Here is a 13,484-nt window from a genome sequence, read left to right on the forward strand (position 1 = left end):
GGTATGTGCAATATGAACTAATGATTTGTGCTCATTTGTATCATAAGGTATGCATATATTATTTTGTATTTTTTTAAAATTTAAATATATGCAAAATTGCATATTTTCAGTGTTACACGATTAGTCGAGTACACACTCGACCAGTCGTGGCACGACCGGTCCAGTATATATACAACCAGTCGTGAAACTCGTAAAACTCGTGAAATAGGTTTTTATTTGGGGAAAATGTCATTTTTTTCATTTCTTTTTTCTTCTCCATCAGGCCCAACCATGACTGGTCGAACCCATCTCTCGATTACTCTCTGGTTAGTGCTTCATTTTTATTTTCTTGTGGATTTAAGTTCTTTGATCATCCTTAATCTTGATTTTGCTTCTTGTTTCAAGATTTATGGTGGTTTGAAAAGAGTTTTTCCTTAAAATCTGATTTGCTTTGAATCCTTTCATTTCTTTTTACAATCCTTTATTTCTTTATTTTCTCATTGCAATGTAAGGAAGAAATAGGAAGAGAACCGCTCGTGGTCCCTTTTCATCCCGTTCTGCACCCATTACCGTGTGTCACCTTTGGCCTCCCGAAGAGGATCCCGAGTATGTGTAGGATTTTCGTCATAGAAATGTTATTGTTGAGCGTGTTGTCATTGTTGATCATATTGAGCGTTTCAACATTATCCCTCTCCTTCAAACTGTAAGTTGGGAAAACATATTATCTTAGGGCGGTCCTGCATACCGATCCATTGCGCAGGGCATGTACGCTTGCATTACTAAGTTCTCTCTAGAAGATTTGACATTTACTGTGTCAACTAGAGAAGGTCCAATTGAGGTATACCATCATTTAATTTCAGCAATCATGAATATACCTGTTGTTGATGACGGCATACCCAGATCCACTTTACAATCTAGACCTTCTGAAAATGTTAAACAATTGATTACGAGAGTTCTTTGTAACATGAATGCGGAATGGAACGGCGGTACTGCGCTCAGTTCTAAATATATGTTGCCTAGATATAAGGTCTTACATCGATTTTTTATTTTAAACGTCTATCCTCACTCAGGTAACAAGATTGAGCTGACCTCTTTTACGGCCCGCATTATGCATTCAGTTGTATCTGGCATCCATATCTGTCTTCCTTCTCTTATTTGTCATCATATTATTCAGTTTCGTCTCCATCCTGGTCATAGCGATATTCCATTCACTTATCTTATGACTGCCTTAGCTAATCATGCTTTGATAGCTATGCCTGTTGGAGAAGGTTCTATTAATCTCCGTCCTTTTAACAATTCTAATATCAATAAGATGAACCTGGACTTGACACCTGGTCAAGTTGATGGGAATACTGGAGGAGATGAAGAAGCTGATGTTTTACCTTAAGAAAACGCTAATATGGATGATTTATTTGCTAAACTTGAATCAAATTTTAAGGCTAACCCTAATTATCAGCCTTTTGATTTCGATGAGAGGTTGCGTAATCTTGAGGAATAGGTGGCTCAGATTCGTGTAACCCAGGATTCTCAACTTGCTTATATGCGCAAATATAGGAAGCGCATTAATAAGGGTTTACATCAAATTGATCCATCTATTCCTGCTCCCCCTTCCAAATCTGAGTAGTTTCGTTTTGATTTGATGATATCTGTAATAATAACTCCAGTGACACAACTTGTGGAAAAGTAAGCTGATCCCACACGTCTCGGCATCCTCGGCGTCCACACAAGGGACTTGACAATTTTAAGTTATGGTGTCTCATCCACCGCACACGTGGTATGCACACTTGCTAATAATCCGCACCATTGAAGTTGTAGATCTTAATTTGGGAAGAGCATTATTTGAAAATTACAGCTATCAGAATATCCCACTGTCCAAATGGTGGCTGTCAATTGTATGCCTAAAAATAAAATGATCAATGATATGGCCCAGTCATCGGTGTCAAAAACATCTGGTCTGTGTAACTCTTGGACCGTAGCCCATCAATGGCGGTACACAGCACATGGATCATCCGGACGCGGTTTGGCCCGTGACCCCGACAACAGCCAGCTAGCTGATGTCAAAGCTTTGTGGGCCCGACATGATATATTTGTTTTATCCGAGCCGTCCATTCATTTTCCAAATAATTTCAGGCATGACCCAAAAAATAAGGCACTTCCAAAGCTCAGGTAAACCATCACATAGAAAATAGTGACGATTGAACGCTTACCATTGAAAACCATAACCCAGATCTGCCATTTTTCCGCCTTCACTTAGAGATAGAAGTTTTAGATCAAGCTGATTTTTTTGGTTTACCTTCGTATATGTTTGTGTGACCTTATCAAGGTTGGATGACAAATAAACATCACTGTAGGCCGTGGGAATGTTTCAACGGTTGATTTCATTATCACCACTGTTTTCTGCGGTGTGGCCTACTTAAGCTTTGGATGTGCCTATTTTTAGGCTCGTGCACTAAAATGGCTGGGAAAATGGATGGACTGCGTGGATAAACAAAAATAATAATGGTGGGGCCCCACAGAGCTTTGACATCAGCTAGCTCGCTCGTGTTGGGGTACCAGCCAAACCGCGTAGTCATTCCTTACTTTGGGGCCCACCGTGATAGATGTGATGTGCCTTACATCCACGCGATCCATCTGTTTTGACAGCTCATTTTAGGCATGATCCAAAAACTGAAGCAGATCCAAATTTAGATGGACTACGTAACAGGATACAGTAGTGGCTGACCATTAAAAACTTATTGTGGGCCAAAAAAGCTGTGGATCAAGCTGATATTTGTCTGGTCCCTTCATCCAGGTCTTTGTGACCTTATCAACAGGTTGGATGGAAAATAAAGATTCTGGTAGCCCCCAATAAGTTTTCAATCGTGGGTATTCAATCACCACTCTTTCCTGTGGTGTGATCCACCTGAGATTTTTATCTTATTCATTTTTGGGTTTATTCACTAAAATGAGCTGTCAAAACGGACGAACGGCCTTGATGTAAGTCACATACATCAAGGTGGGCCCCACAGTCAGGGATCGACACACCTTGGTGGATCCGGCGATCCACCGAAGCCCCGCCCAGTTCTTCCATGGTTGAAAGTGGGCCCCACCCATCTGGCCTCAACACGTGCAAATACGAACTCGTAGAGAAACACCATGATGGTGTTTTAAATTAGCCTGAGATAATGATGGCGCCCCACATGATCATACCGAAGAACTTCGATGCTCTCTCATAGTGTGGTGGCCCATACGCATGCACAGACACGTGGCACACATCTAAATCAAAGACCCAAAAATCCACTGAGCACATTTCGTTCATGGATGATAGTTGGACACCCGATGGATGGTCAAAATTGAAAATGGTTTCAACGGTCCAAATTCAGCCAACAATTTTCCACTGATCTGAGGTCACAACCAATCTAACCAATCTAACTTTGGGCCCATCTGCACTATACAGCGGATCATACTATTTGTGGAGGTTAATATGACGAAGTACCTGACATTTGTGCATGTTTTTAGTGCATGTGTATAGAGCATCAAACTCTGCCAGAGTACCAAATGACTCTCCATAAAGCCTCCTGAATTAGATTTGCTTTTTGCAGATTGTCTTTTTGTCCCCTTAAAGGTTGAAGATCTAGGGTTAGGGGCTTTCATAGATGGTCTGCTCATCCCACGCGCATGTACAAGTAGCTATTCTACACACTAGCATATGTACCAAAAAGTGACCCTTGTGAAAGATCCAATCCGTCCATCATGTTAGAAAACTAATATTTACTTCATGTAGATTAAATATGCTGAAATAATCGGCTAAGTTTTTTTTCTGTCTATTTGTTTTATGCATTATGATTCATTTGAGGATTGGACCAATTATATATGTATATTTTTCTACTCCGAAGATCTACACGGTAGGAATCAGATGATGGACGGATTGGATCTTGCAAGATGGTTACACGTTGGCAGAACGAAGTGCGAAGATCTGGGTTTGTACATGCGTGTGAGGTTAACTAAGAAAAAATTAATGCATGCCGTGCATGGCTACGAGCTCTCAAGTGCTTCAGCCTTACATCGTGGGATACAAGAGGAAGGCTCTCATTGCTCTTTTTAGCTGCTTTCTCATGTTGTATAGGTGGGCCCCACATTTCAGTGGTCCAATTCGTTGATGTGACGTAACCCGTTGATGATGGACCATGCCTTAAAAGTATCCAAGATGAAGATTCTAGATACCCTCGCAATGGGCCAGGTTGGGCCTTGCCAGACACTAAAGAGGCCCGCAGGAGCCCGACCTGACCCAGTCCAAAATTGAATAAAATCTCTATTTCCCACCTGAATTTCCTAATCTAGCCGTTGATCATGTGGACCACACGTGTACAAAGAAATAAAAATTTCATAAAATATAAAACCAACAGACCACATTCATAATAAATGGGTTAGCAGACTGAGAATGAGAATGACATATTTGTATCAGGTCGATCCAGCCAGGCATATTTTATCCACTCTGTCCATCCATTTTAGCAGATAATTTTAGGATTTGAGCCCAAAAATAAAGGATATCCAAATCTTAAATGGACCACACCACAGGAATAGTGTGAATTGAATGTCTAACGTTGAAAATTTCTTGGGCCACAGAAGTTTTGGATCAAGCTTGCTTATATTGGTTTTTGACCTTCATCTATATCTTAATGATCTTATGAACAGTTTTGATGACAAATAAACATAATTGTGGGCGTAGAAAGGTTTCAACGGTGGAAATCATTATTCCCACTGTTTCATGTTGTATGATCCACTTCATCTTTGGATGTGCTTCAATTTTCGACTCAACCCCTTAAATTAGCTGGGAAAACGGATGGACGGCGTGGATAAACTACATATATTCATGGTGGGCCCAAATGGGTTCACTCAGTACAATAGGACCGTACTGAGTAACTCAGTACGCAATCCGATTTCGATCAAGGAAGGGATCCTCGGGTCGGACGAAGATTGCGTCCTATTACTGCATGGACGGAGACAGTCCTTACAGGGGCTTTGTGGGGCCGACTGTGATGTATATGTTTTATCCATGTCATCCATCCATTTTAACGTATCAATTTAATAGGCATGAACCCAAAAAGGTGGCTGATCCAAGGCTCAAGTGGGCCACACTACAGGAAGCAGTGGTGATAATGACACCATTGAAACCTTCCTAGGACCCACCATGATGTTTATTTGCCATCCAACCTGTTTATAAAGTCACGTAAACCTAGATGAAGGGAAAACACAAATATCAGTTTGATTATTAAAAAAAAAAAAAAAAAAACTTATGTGGCCGTGAGAAGTTTTCAACCGTAGGCTTTCAATCCCCACTGTTTTCTATGGTGTGGCCCACTTGAGCCTTGGATCTGCCTCCTTTGTGCTTTATGCCTTAAAAATGATATGTTAAAATGGATGGACAGCATGGATAAATCATATACATCACGGTGGGCCTCACAGAGTCCTTGCCAGGATCGAGTCCGTCCGAGGGTAGGACGCTCGTGCAAGTTACCTTGCCCATGATTGAAAGATTAAGATTGTGCCATCATGGAACTTTTGGGCACGGTCCATCCACGGTGGGCCCAACAAACAAATGGTCTGGATCGTTGTACGATGGATGACACTTGTACGTATTTAAAAAGCCAAGTATAACATGCATGTCGTGGGGTCCATTTGGATCAGTGAAATTACATTGGGTCGTGCTTCAATGATTGCCTGCGACCTCCTAAGCTGGGTGGGGCCCACCGTGATGTTTTTGAGAAATCCACCCCGTTCACTCATTTTTCCAGCCCCAAAAGGAGGCAGATCCAAAACTCACGTGAGCCACACGACAGTAATAGTGGGGGATTGAATGGCCGCAGTTGAAACATGCGTGAGGCTACCGAAGTTTTGGATCAGGCTAAGATTTGTGTTTTCAGTTCATCCTAGTGATTATTTCCTTATGAACGGTTTGGATGGCATATAAACATCACGGTGGAACTTGGGAGGTTTCAACGGCAGGCATTTCCCTCTCTACTTTTTTTTTCTGTTGTGTGGCCCACTTGCGTTTTGGATCTGCTTCAAAATCTGGGCACATGTTACATAAGTTGGAAAAATGAATGGATGGGGGTGGATTCCTCACGAACATCATGGTGGGCCTCACCTAACTTCAGACCACTTCCTCCCGCGGTCCCCTCACGGCCGGTGGATGTCACACGTGTCAGGGATCTGGACTATTCATCAGCTAGGCTACTCTTTGAAAAAGCTCACATATAATAACACCAGTCATGTGAGATTCATTGGATAAACAAGTTTAGATTATACTAAGTGTCTCATTAGTGGGAAGTCTTTTTTTTTTTTTTCATGATATGAATATTATTGCGTAAGAAAATACAATATAAGAGCTTACAACTCCATGCATTAAAATAGATTTTAATGCATATTAAGAAGCTAGGTGTTAGATGTTATAGTATTGCATTTCTTATAATATGGACATGGATAAAATATCATATGCTAAAGCTCCTTAAAAGGAAGATGATTTATAATCATCAAACATTTGTAAACCCCAACTTACAGTTGTATCATCTTTCATGAGATGCTGAAGGTCAGTAGGAGTAAAGACACTACAGTTGCATACGCATTCCAGTTAATTAAGGTTTAATTGACGTTCAAGTCTAAGTTCCTTTGATTTCTGTTCATTAAGTATACTTGTTGTGCATGCACAAGATAAAATGAATAGTTTGTATTGTTAAAACTAAGGCATCTCTTGGAAGAGATGATAGAACCGTTTAAAAATCTATATGAAAAACCACACTATGCATGAGATTTTCATACCACGTTCCGTAGCTATCAGAATTTATGTTGCTGAGAGTGCTACTATATGTGATCATATAGGGTCCGTCTGCGATAAATGTATTGACGAGTGCCATGGTCCTATATCTATAGTCTTAGTGAATTAGATTATTCAGGGTATTATTGTGATCCATTATAAATATTTGATTTTTTTTAAAAAAAATGAGCTCATAAAGAATATACTAGATATACACAAGTGAAAGAAATATTGTAAATTATGAGCCACATGTGACATTAGCTAGCAGGACAAACTGGTGAACGGTTTGAATCACATTAATGAGCTCTGAGTGGTGTTCACAATGTGTGACATGTGTACAACTTTTTCATGCCCTACAGAGTGCTATATTGTGAAGAGTTTTTTTTTTTTTTACCAAGGGTCTCTCTCTCTCTCTCTCTCTCTCTCTCTCTCTCTCTCGTAGGCGAGAGCCCTATGAGAGGAGATGTCAGTACTGGCAAGCCAACAATGGGATGGACTTTGCCACTAACCATAATATTTATATAACAAAGCCACAATCAGGGTCTCTCTCTCTCTCTCTCTCTCTCTCAGGCGAGAGCCCTATGAGAGGAGTTGTCAGTACTGGCAAGCCAACAATGGGATGGACTTTGCCACTAACCCTAATATTTATATAACAAAGCCACAATCATTGAGTCTGCTCCCTAGCTTTAGATTGATTTCCCATAGCTAAAGCGGGGAGGAGGAGAAGGAAGATTTTGGTGGTGTTATCTTCCCGCAACATCTGTTTCTAGCGTCAATGGTTAACTTTTCAAGTGCTACAAGTAAGCCACAAAACCCCTTTTATAATGCATAGACAACCACTTATAAACCAATCATCCAGGTATTGTAGCTTCTTTTTTTCTTTAACCCATTGTACCAATGTGTCACATTATACATCAAGAGATTTAACCTATGTAAATAGTAAGGACTATTTCGAAGATCACCTATCATAAGAATCAAGCAAGTCTACTTATCAAGTGGTCCATACCATCTAAAAAATAGTTTTAATTAGTTTATCATTGATTGTTCCACCATGCAAAGAGTGTTTTTGACATGTGCAAATAGTGGGGGCCATCCTGAAGATCACCTAACATAAAACTAAAATCAGTTTGCTCATTAGGTGGGCCACACCATCTAAATCAGTGGACCACTATCAATCTAACTCAATATAAAGGTGCGGCTCACTTGGTCGATTAATCAAACTAATTTTAGAGGAAGGTGATATTTATGATAGGTCATATAGTTTTCATGGTCCTAAATTCCTACATAAGTAGTCATATGAGCCAAAGTGGCAAACTAGTCTAAGATCCAAGCTTTCTATTGAGTGGGTGTTTGGCTTGAAATTCAATCATTGGTATGTGTGTATGGCGTCAAGCATACCAAAGCCTTTTATAGCTCGATCTGAATCAAACGCCTATGACCCTAAGCACCAAAATAGAAAGAGAGACCATGAGCAGTTCTTTATGACCGAGAACTGAGATAGTTTGGCTGTCTATTCAGCTGGTGATAAATGAAAATATACGATTTATGAAGGGAATAGTTCGTCCTTCTAATGAGTTCTTTTTATCTTTTGGATTAAAGAACTTTTCTCATTTTGATAGTAAAGATAATTCAATTTGTACAATGTGAGAGTATAAGGAACTCAGTTATATTGAATTGAAATAAAAATAAAACTTATAATAATACCTCTTGGTGATCCAACGCTTGTGGTGTAGGTAACAAGGCTCTAAATGTAAATCTCCATTTGCCTAACGACTTGGGTGTAGAAGAAGGAAATTACACTACTAAAAATATAAGAAAATGTCTTTCTTGCGATCCAACGCTTAGCATAGATTGGAGAAAATTAACTACTACTAATCTAGGTCGGTCAAATGTAGTAGCATAGCTAGACATGATTACACTACTCTTATGTTAAATAACAGCGTAGATGAGTTATCCTAGTCTAAGATAAGGTACGCTAAGATAAATAAAAGATAAGTAGCATTGCTCTATAGATTTGATTTGATATGTGTTGGGTTAGCGAGAGACCAAAGCTCTTCAATCTTCCTTCTATTGATAGAATTTTGGGGTGGTTGCAAAAAAAGAGATCTCCATAGCTACACCTCATGTCTATTAGTGTAGAGAGATAACTGTTGAAAAGAGTTACAACCTACCAAACGACGCCACGTTTGTCATCCATTTTTCATTGGTTGGCTATTGGTTGCGCGCATGTTCAACTCTTATTGGATCGAGCTGAATTTTTGCACTTGAGGGTAATACAAGGTGATACATCCGATAGACAGATTGGATTGCCTGCTTACATCACGTGGAGCCCACATATGCTGGAGTACGGGTAGCGACGGAGAACACCTCTTTAGAAAAATGAAACCGACGTACTACATGAAAAATGCATGTGCTTCCTTACCGAGCGGCATACCTGGACTGTTGCCGCATCTCTTCTTTGCCCTCAAATCAAAAGGCTAAGATTGCCACATAAAATAGAATTTTGACGCATGGTCCATCCACAGAATTTCGAGGCATAATCCACCAATGGTGGGACACTAACAGACCAATGGTCTGGATTACCGAACCATGGGTCCCACATGTCAAATTTGAAGAAACATGCATGCCAAATGTTCATATAAACCTCCTACCTGAAAATTACAAGGTAGAAATGCCAACATTCATGGAAGCGTATGTTACAAGAGATTCACCACCAATCATCCAATGAGGCCCACTACGAACAATAGTGAATTTTGAGATTTCAATTTCAACATACTTGTGTGGCCCACTTGATTAATGGACCTGCCAGATCTGAGATTGTGCATGTTCATGTTGGAACCACTAACACGTGCTACCCATTTATTTTACAAAATAATGCATGTCTGATTTCAACTTCTTCGTAACAAACAATTTTCAAAAGAAATTTTGGTGGGCCATGTTGATCAATCATTCTGATTCTTAATATAAGCTAAACTAATAACGGCCATTGATTCTTCGTTGAGAATCCTAGTTCCTACATAAACCTTGATTGACCACTAGCGTGAGTGTGTGTGTGTGTGTAAAAAAAAAAAAACAAAAAAACCTTGATTGACCACTAATTCACCATAATCCACCGGAAAGGTTCACGTATTAGTGAATTAAAGTAACCAATCAAGTTCACAAGCATAAATCTTGGTATCGATTCCCTAGTGGGGGTGGCTAACAGTGAAGTGTGAACTGACAGTGGGTGTACTAACAAGCTAACAAAAAAATAAAAAAGCTCACAAGCATAAAAAATACAAATTAAGATCAGATAGCAAAATTCAACTCAACTCTCTAAATCCAATCGATAATTGTAGATAAGTGTAGATGCACATTACATGTGCAAGTGATCTTTACTTTTTATTGTAGGTCCCATGCCTACACATGCGCATGTGGCACTGGACACAACTTAGTTGCGACCAACGCTCTCTAGTGATGTTGGTGGGACCTTGATCGTGGGGCCCACTTCGATGTATGTGTATCTACTATTTTGCCAACTCATTTTAGGGCATGAGCAAAAAATGAAGCAGATACAAATCTCGGGTGGACCATACCACAGGAAATAGTGGTCATTAAATGCCCACACTAAAAAACTTCCTAGGGTCCACAGTAATGTTTATTTGTCATCCAACCTGTTGATAAGCTTACACAGACCTCATTGAAGGGAAAACACAAATATCAGCTTGATCCAAAACTTTTGTCATCTACAAAAAGTTTTTAATGGTCATTCACCACTGTTTCTCGACCGTGGTCCACTTGAGATTTGGATCTACTTCATTTTTTGGCCCATGCTATAACATGATCTAGGAAAATGGATAGACAGCATAGATATACAACACATATATCAGGGTCCCACCCACATCACTCGATCCGGGGTCACAGCTAAGTTGCATCCACGAAATCAGTGTTACATGTGTGAGGACAATGTCCCATGATAGAGACTCACCATGCATCCAGCAATCACACATGCATAGTTTCCCTAAGAGGAGCTATCCTGCATTATCAGTTGGCCATGAAAACATTCTAGATATACAGAATTAGATATGTTAGACACTAGAATGTATTTCACATCGAACTTATCATACTTCATTTCCTAAAGGATACAGAGACTTCAAAAGAGTCTCCCAACAAGGCTGCCCCAATCACATCTATCCCATGTATACACAATAACAATGAATAATAAACAAAGTATTAATCAATATTTATATTTTTAAAAAAAATTTAAAAAAAAAAAAAAAAAGTTCAATGGACTAAAAGCTTATACTTTCCAACAAATGTATCAATTGTATCCGCCTCTATACTGGCACTAGGACTGATGGCTTTCGTTTTAAAAGTGAATCCCATGAGATAATCCTGTCCGTAACTTCTTTTATAGTTATCCCACTGCATATTTAACCCTTAATTGATTTTTTTTACCACCGTCATTTTAATGGCCACAGATCAGATGAATAGGATTGTCTAATAGGAGTGACTTCTGCAACAATCCATCCATTCTAGGGCTCTACATATGAGCGGATGTGATTTGCACATCACCTTGCCATGATTTACTATAGGGGGATGGATCTATAATATTTGGGTTCTTCCTACTACATATCATCTCCCCCAGACATTAGTAGGCTGGACGTGATTCATATCAAGCATGCAAGGCTTGCTAGTGGAAGCCGAACCATATACAAGCAAGCAAACATGCCAACATGGAACTTGTACCTGAGATGCGAGCTTTCCGCCTGGTTCGAAAAAACCATTGGATCCTCTGCCTAAAAAATCCAGCTGTTTCGCTCCTCCGGTGGGCCACAATGTACAAAGTAAATTGACAGTTAAAACTTTCCTTTTTCTGCCCGTCCTTTCTTTTGAAGCTGTGGCCCACCTGAAGTGTGAGATGGCCTGATTTTTAAACCATAAGATCTAAACAGTGTCGTTAGCTGACTGAAAGCTAACACCCAGCACAAGTGTTCCATATCAGCATGTGTGCTTGCATGTGAATGGGAAGGGCTCACTCACTGGTGTGGAAGTAACAAATCTTTTTGTTGGGTAGGGCACACCTCACACCAGTGAGTGAGCCCTACCCAAATACAAGCTGGGTAGGGCACATCCCATGCATTGCATGTTCATTGCTAAAATGCAGTAGGGCAGCAATTTGGGTTCAGGTTAACCAGAACCAGATAGACCCAACCTGAATTTGGGTCAAGTTGTCAAGGTCCATAGGTTGGATTCAGGTTGGGAAAATGCCAATCCGATTTGAAATCGGGTTGAGCAAATTCAGGTCAAGTTAGGTCTGGTTGGGAACAATCACATGTACTTGAGTCAGCTTGGGTCGGTATAGAGAAATTAGGGTTGGGTTTGGGTTGCGCACCTCAGGCTGGAGGTCGGCTCAGGTTGTGGGTTGAGTCCTGTTGAGGTCGGATCAGGATTGGGATGACCCTCAACCTAAACCGGACCAAGTTGTAACCCTCGTATGCAGCTCGCAGCAATAGATCAGATCTTCGTGACAACCGATGCCTGCCAAGAAAAACAAAAATTGCCAAAGCAACATTTGAACACTAAATGGGCATGTTTGGCTGACACCTAAAAATGAATTCATCTGGTTTTAGTTAATCAAAATAATGTATTAGAGACCATGTTTGTTAGTTATCAAGATTAATTTTAAACCTCACCAAAAAGAATATGGGATTTTCACCACCAATTCCTAGGGGTTCAACTTTTACAAAATAATGCCTACAAGAATAATAATAATAATAATAAAAGACGCAGTGGTGTATTTCAAAAGATGAAATTACAAAAGCGCTCCCATTGGCTTTTTCTTTAACAAGTGATAAAGTCAAGAATTGTGGGGCCCACATTTGTATGACATCCAACCCGATCAGACAAATGAAAATTCTGTGGATCCAACCAGAAGGTGGGCTACACCACAGTAAGTAATATACACTGCCCAAAAACATCCAAATTCACATGTAGCCCATCTGATTATTCAATCAACTAGATTTTTGTTCGAGTGATCATCATGGTGGGGCGCATAGATTGGATGGGTTGGATGGCATATGCAGACCACGTGGGCCCCACGATTCTCAACTTTATCACTTTTAAAGAAAAAACATATGGGGGTAATTTAGTAATTTCATTCCTCACTACCCCATAAATTTGGTTCTCAGAGGCATTATTTGGTAAAATCAGAATTTCCGAGGGATTTTGCAGTAAGGTCCCAAGAATATTTCTCTAATACATAATAACAATAACATAAAATGAGATGAACGCATTTTTGGCTGTCTACCAAACACACTCTAAGTTAATCTAAATAAGCGAATTACAAAATTCATGTCCTCTCACTGTGGTCCACCTAGGATGGCCAATCAGCAATTGTTGAAAGCTTTGGTTTCCTTAATGATGCCAAAACCTGCAAGTCCCACACCATAAACCCTTACCTACATTTGCATCAGATGGACGCTGTGTGGCATACATGTGTGTGTGTAAAAATCAGGCTGGGCCACTCATCAGGTAGGATGCACATGTATGTTGAATATTGACGTTTTCTCGTAAAGTCTAATGACCAGAAAAACCTGTTCAAAGTACACACTACCCAATGAATGTCTAGGATCCTTCACATGTTTGCCACATTGGCACGTATGTTGCCAACCCCTTGTCCATCTCACATGAGTAAGTACACTTCTCATTCCTTACAAAACATTTTAAAAAA

The 13,484-nt window shown here is 39.9% G+C and overlaps 1 long non-coding RNA gene across 1 annotated transcript; it reads right to left on the reverse strand.

The window, feature by feature from the left end:
• Positions 1 to 9,514: 9,514 nt before the first annotated feature.
• LOC131235434 (uncharacterized) lies at positions 9,515 to 9,941 on the reverse strand. The gene is made up of 2 exons (XR_009166126.1): positions 9,855 to 9,941; positions 9,515 to 9,795 (listed from the first exon to the last, which is right to left on the reverse strand). It is a non-coding gene; the product is annotated as an uncharacterized LOC131235434 (long non-coding RNA).
• Positions 9,942 to 13,484: the final 3,543 nt, after the last annotated feature.

The sequence above is a fragment of the Magnolia sinica genome, chromosome 19, assembly GCF_029962835.1.
Source record: "Magnolia sinica isolate HGM2019 chromosome 19, MsV1, whole genome shotgun sequence".
Classification (NCBI taxonomy): Eukaryota; Viridiplantae; Streptophyta; class Magnoliopsida; order Magnoliales; family Magnoliaceae; genus Magnolia; species Magnolia sinica.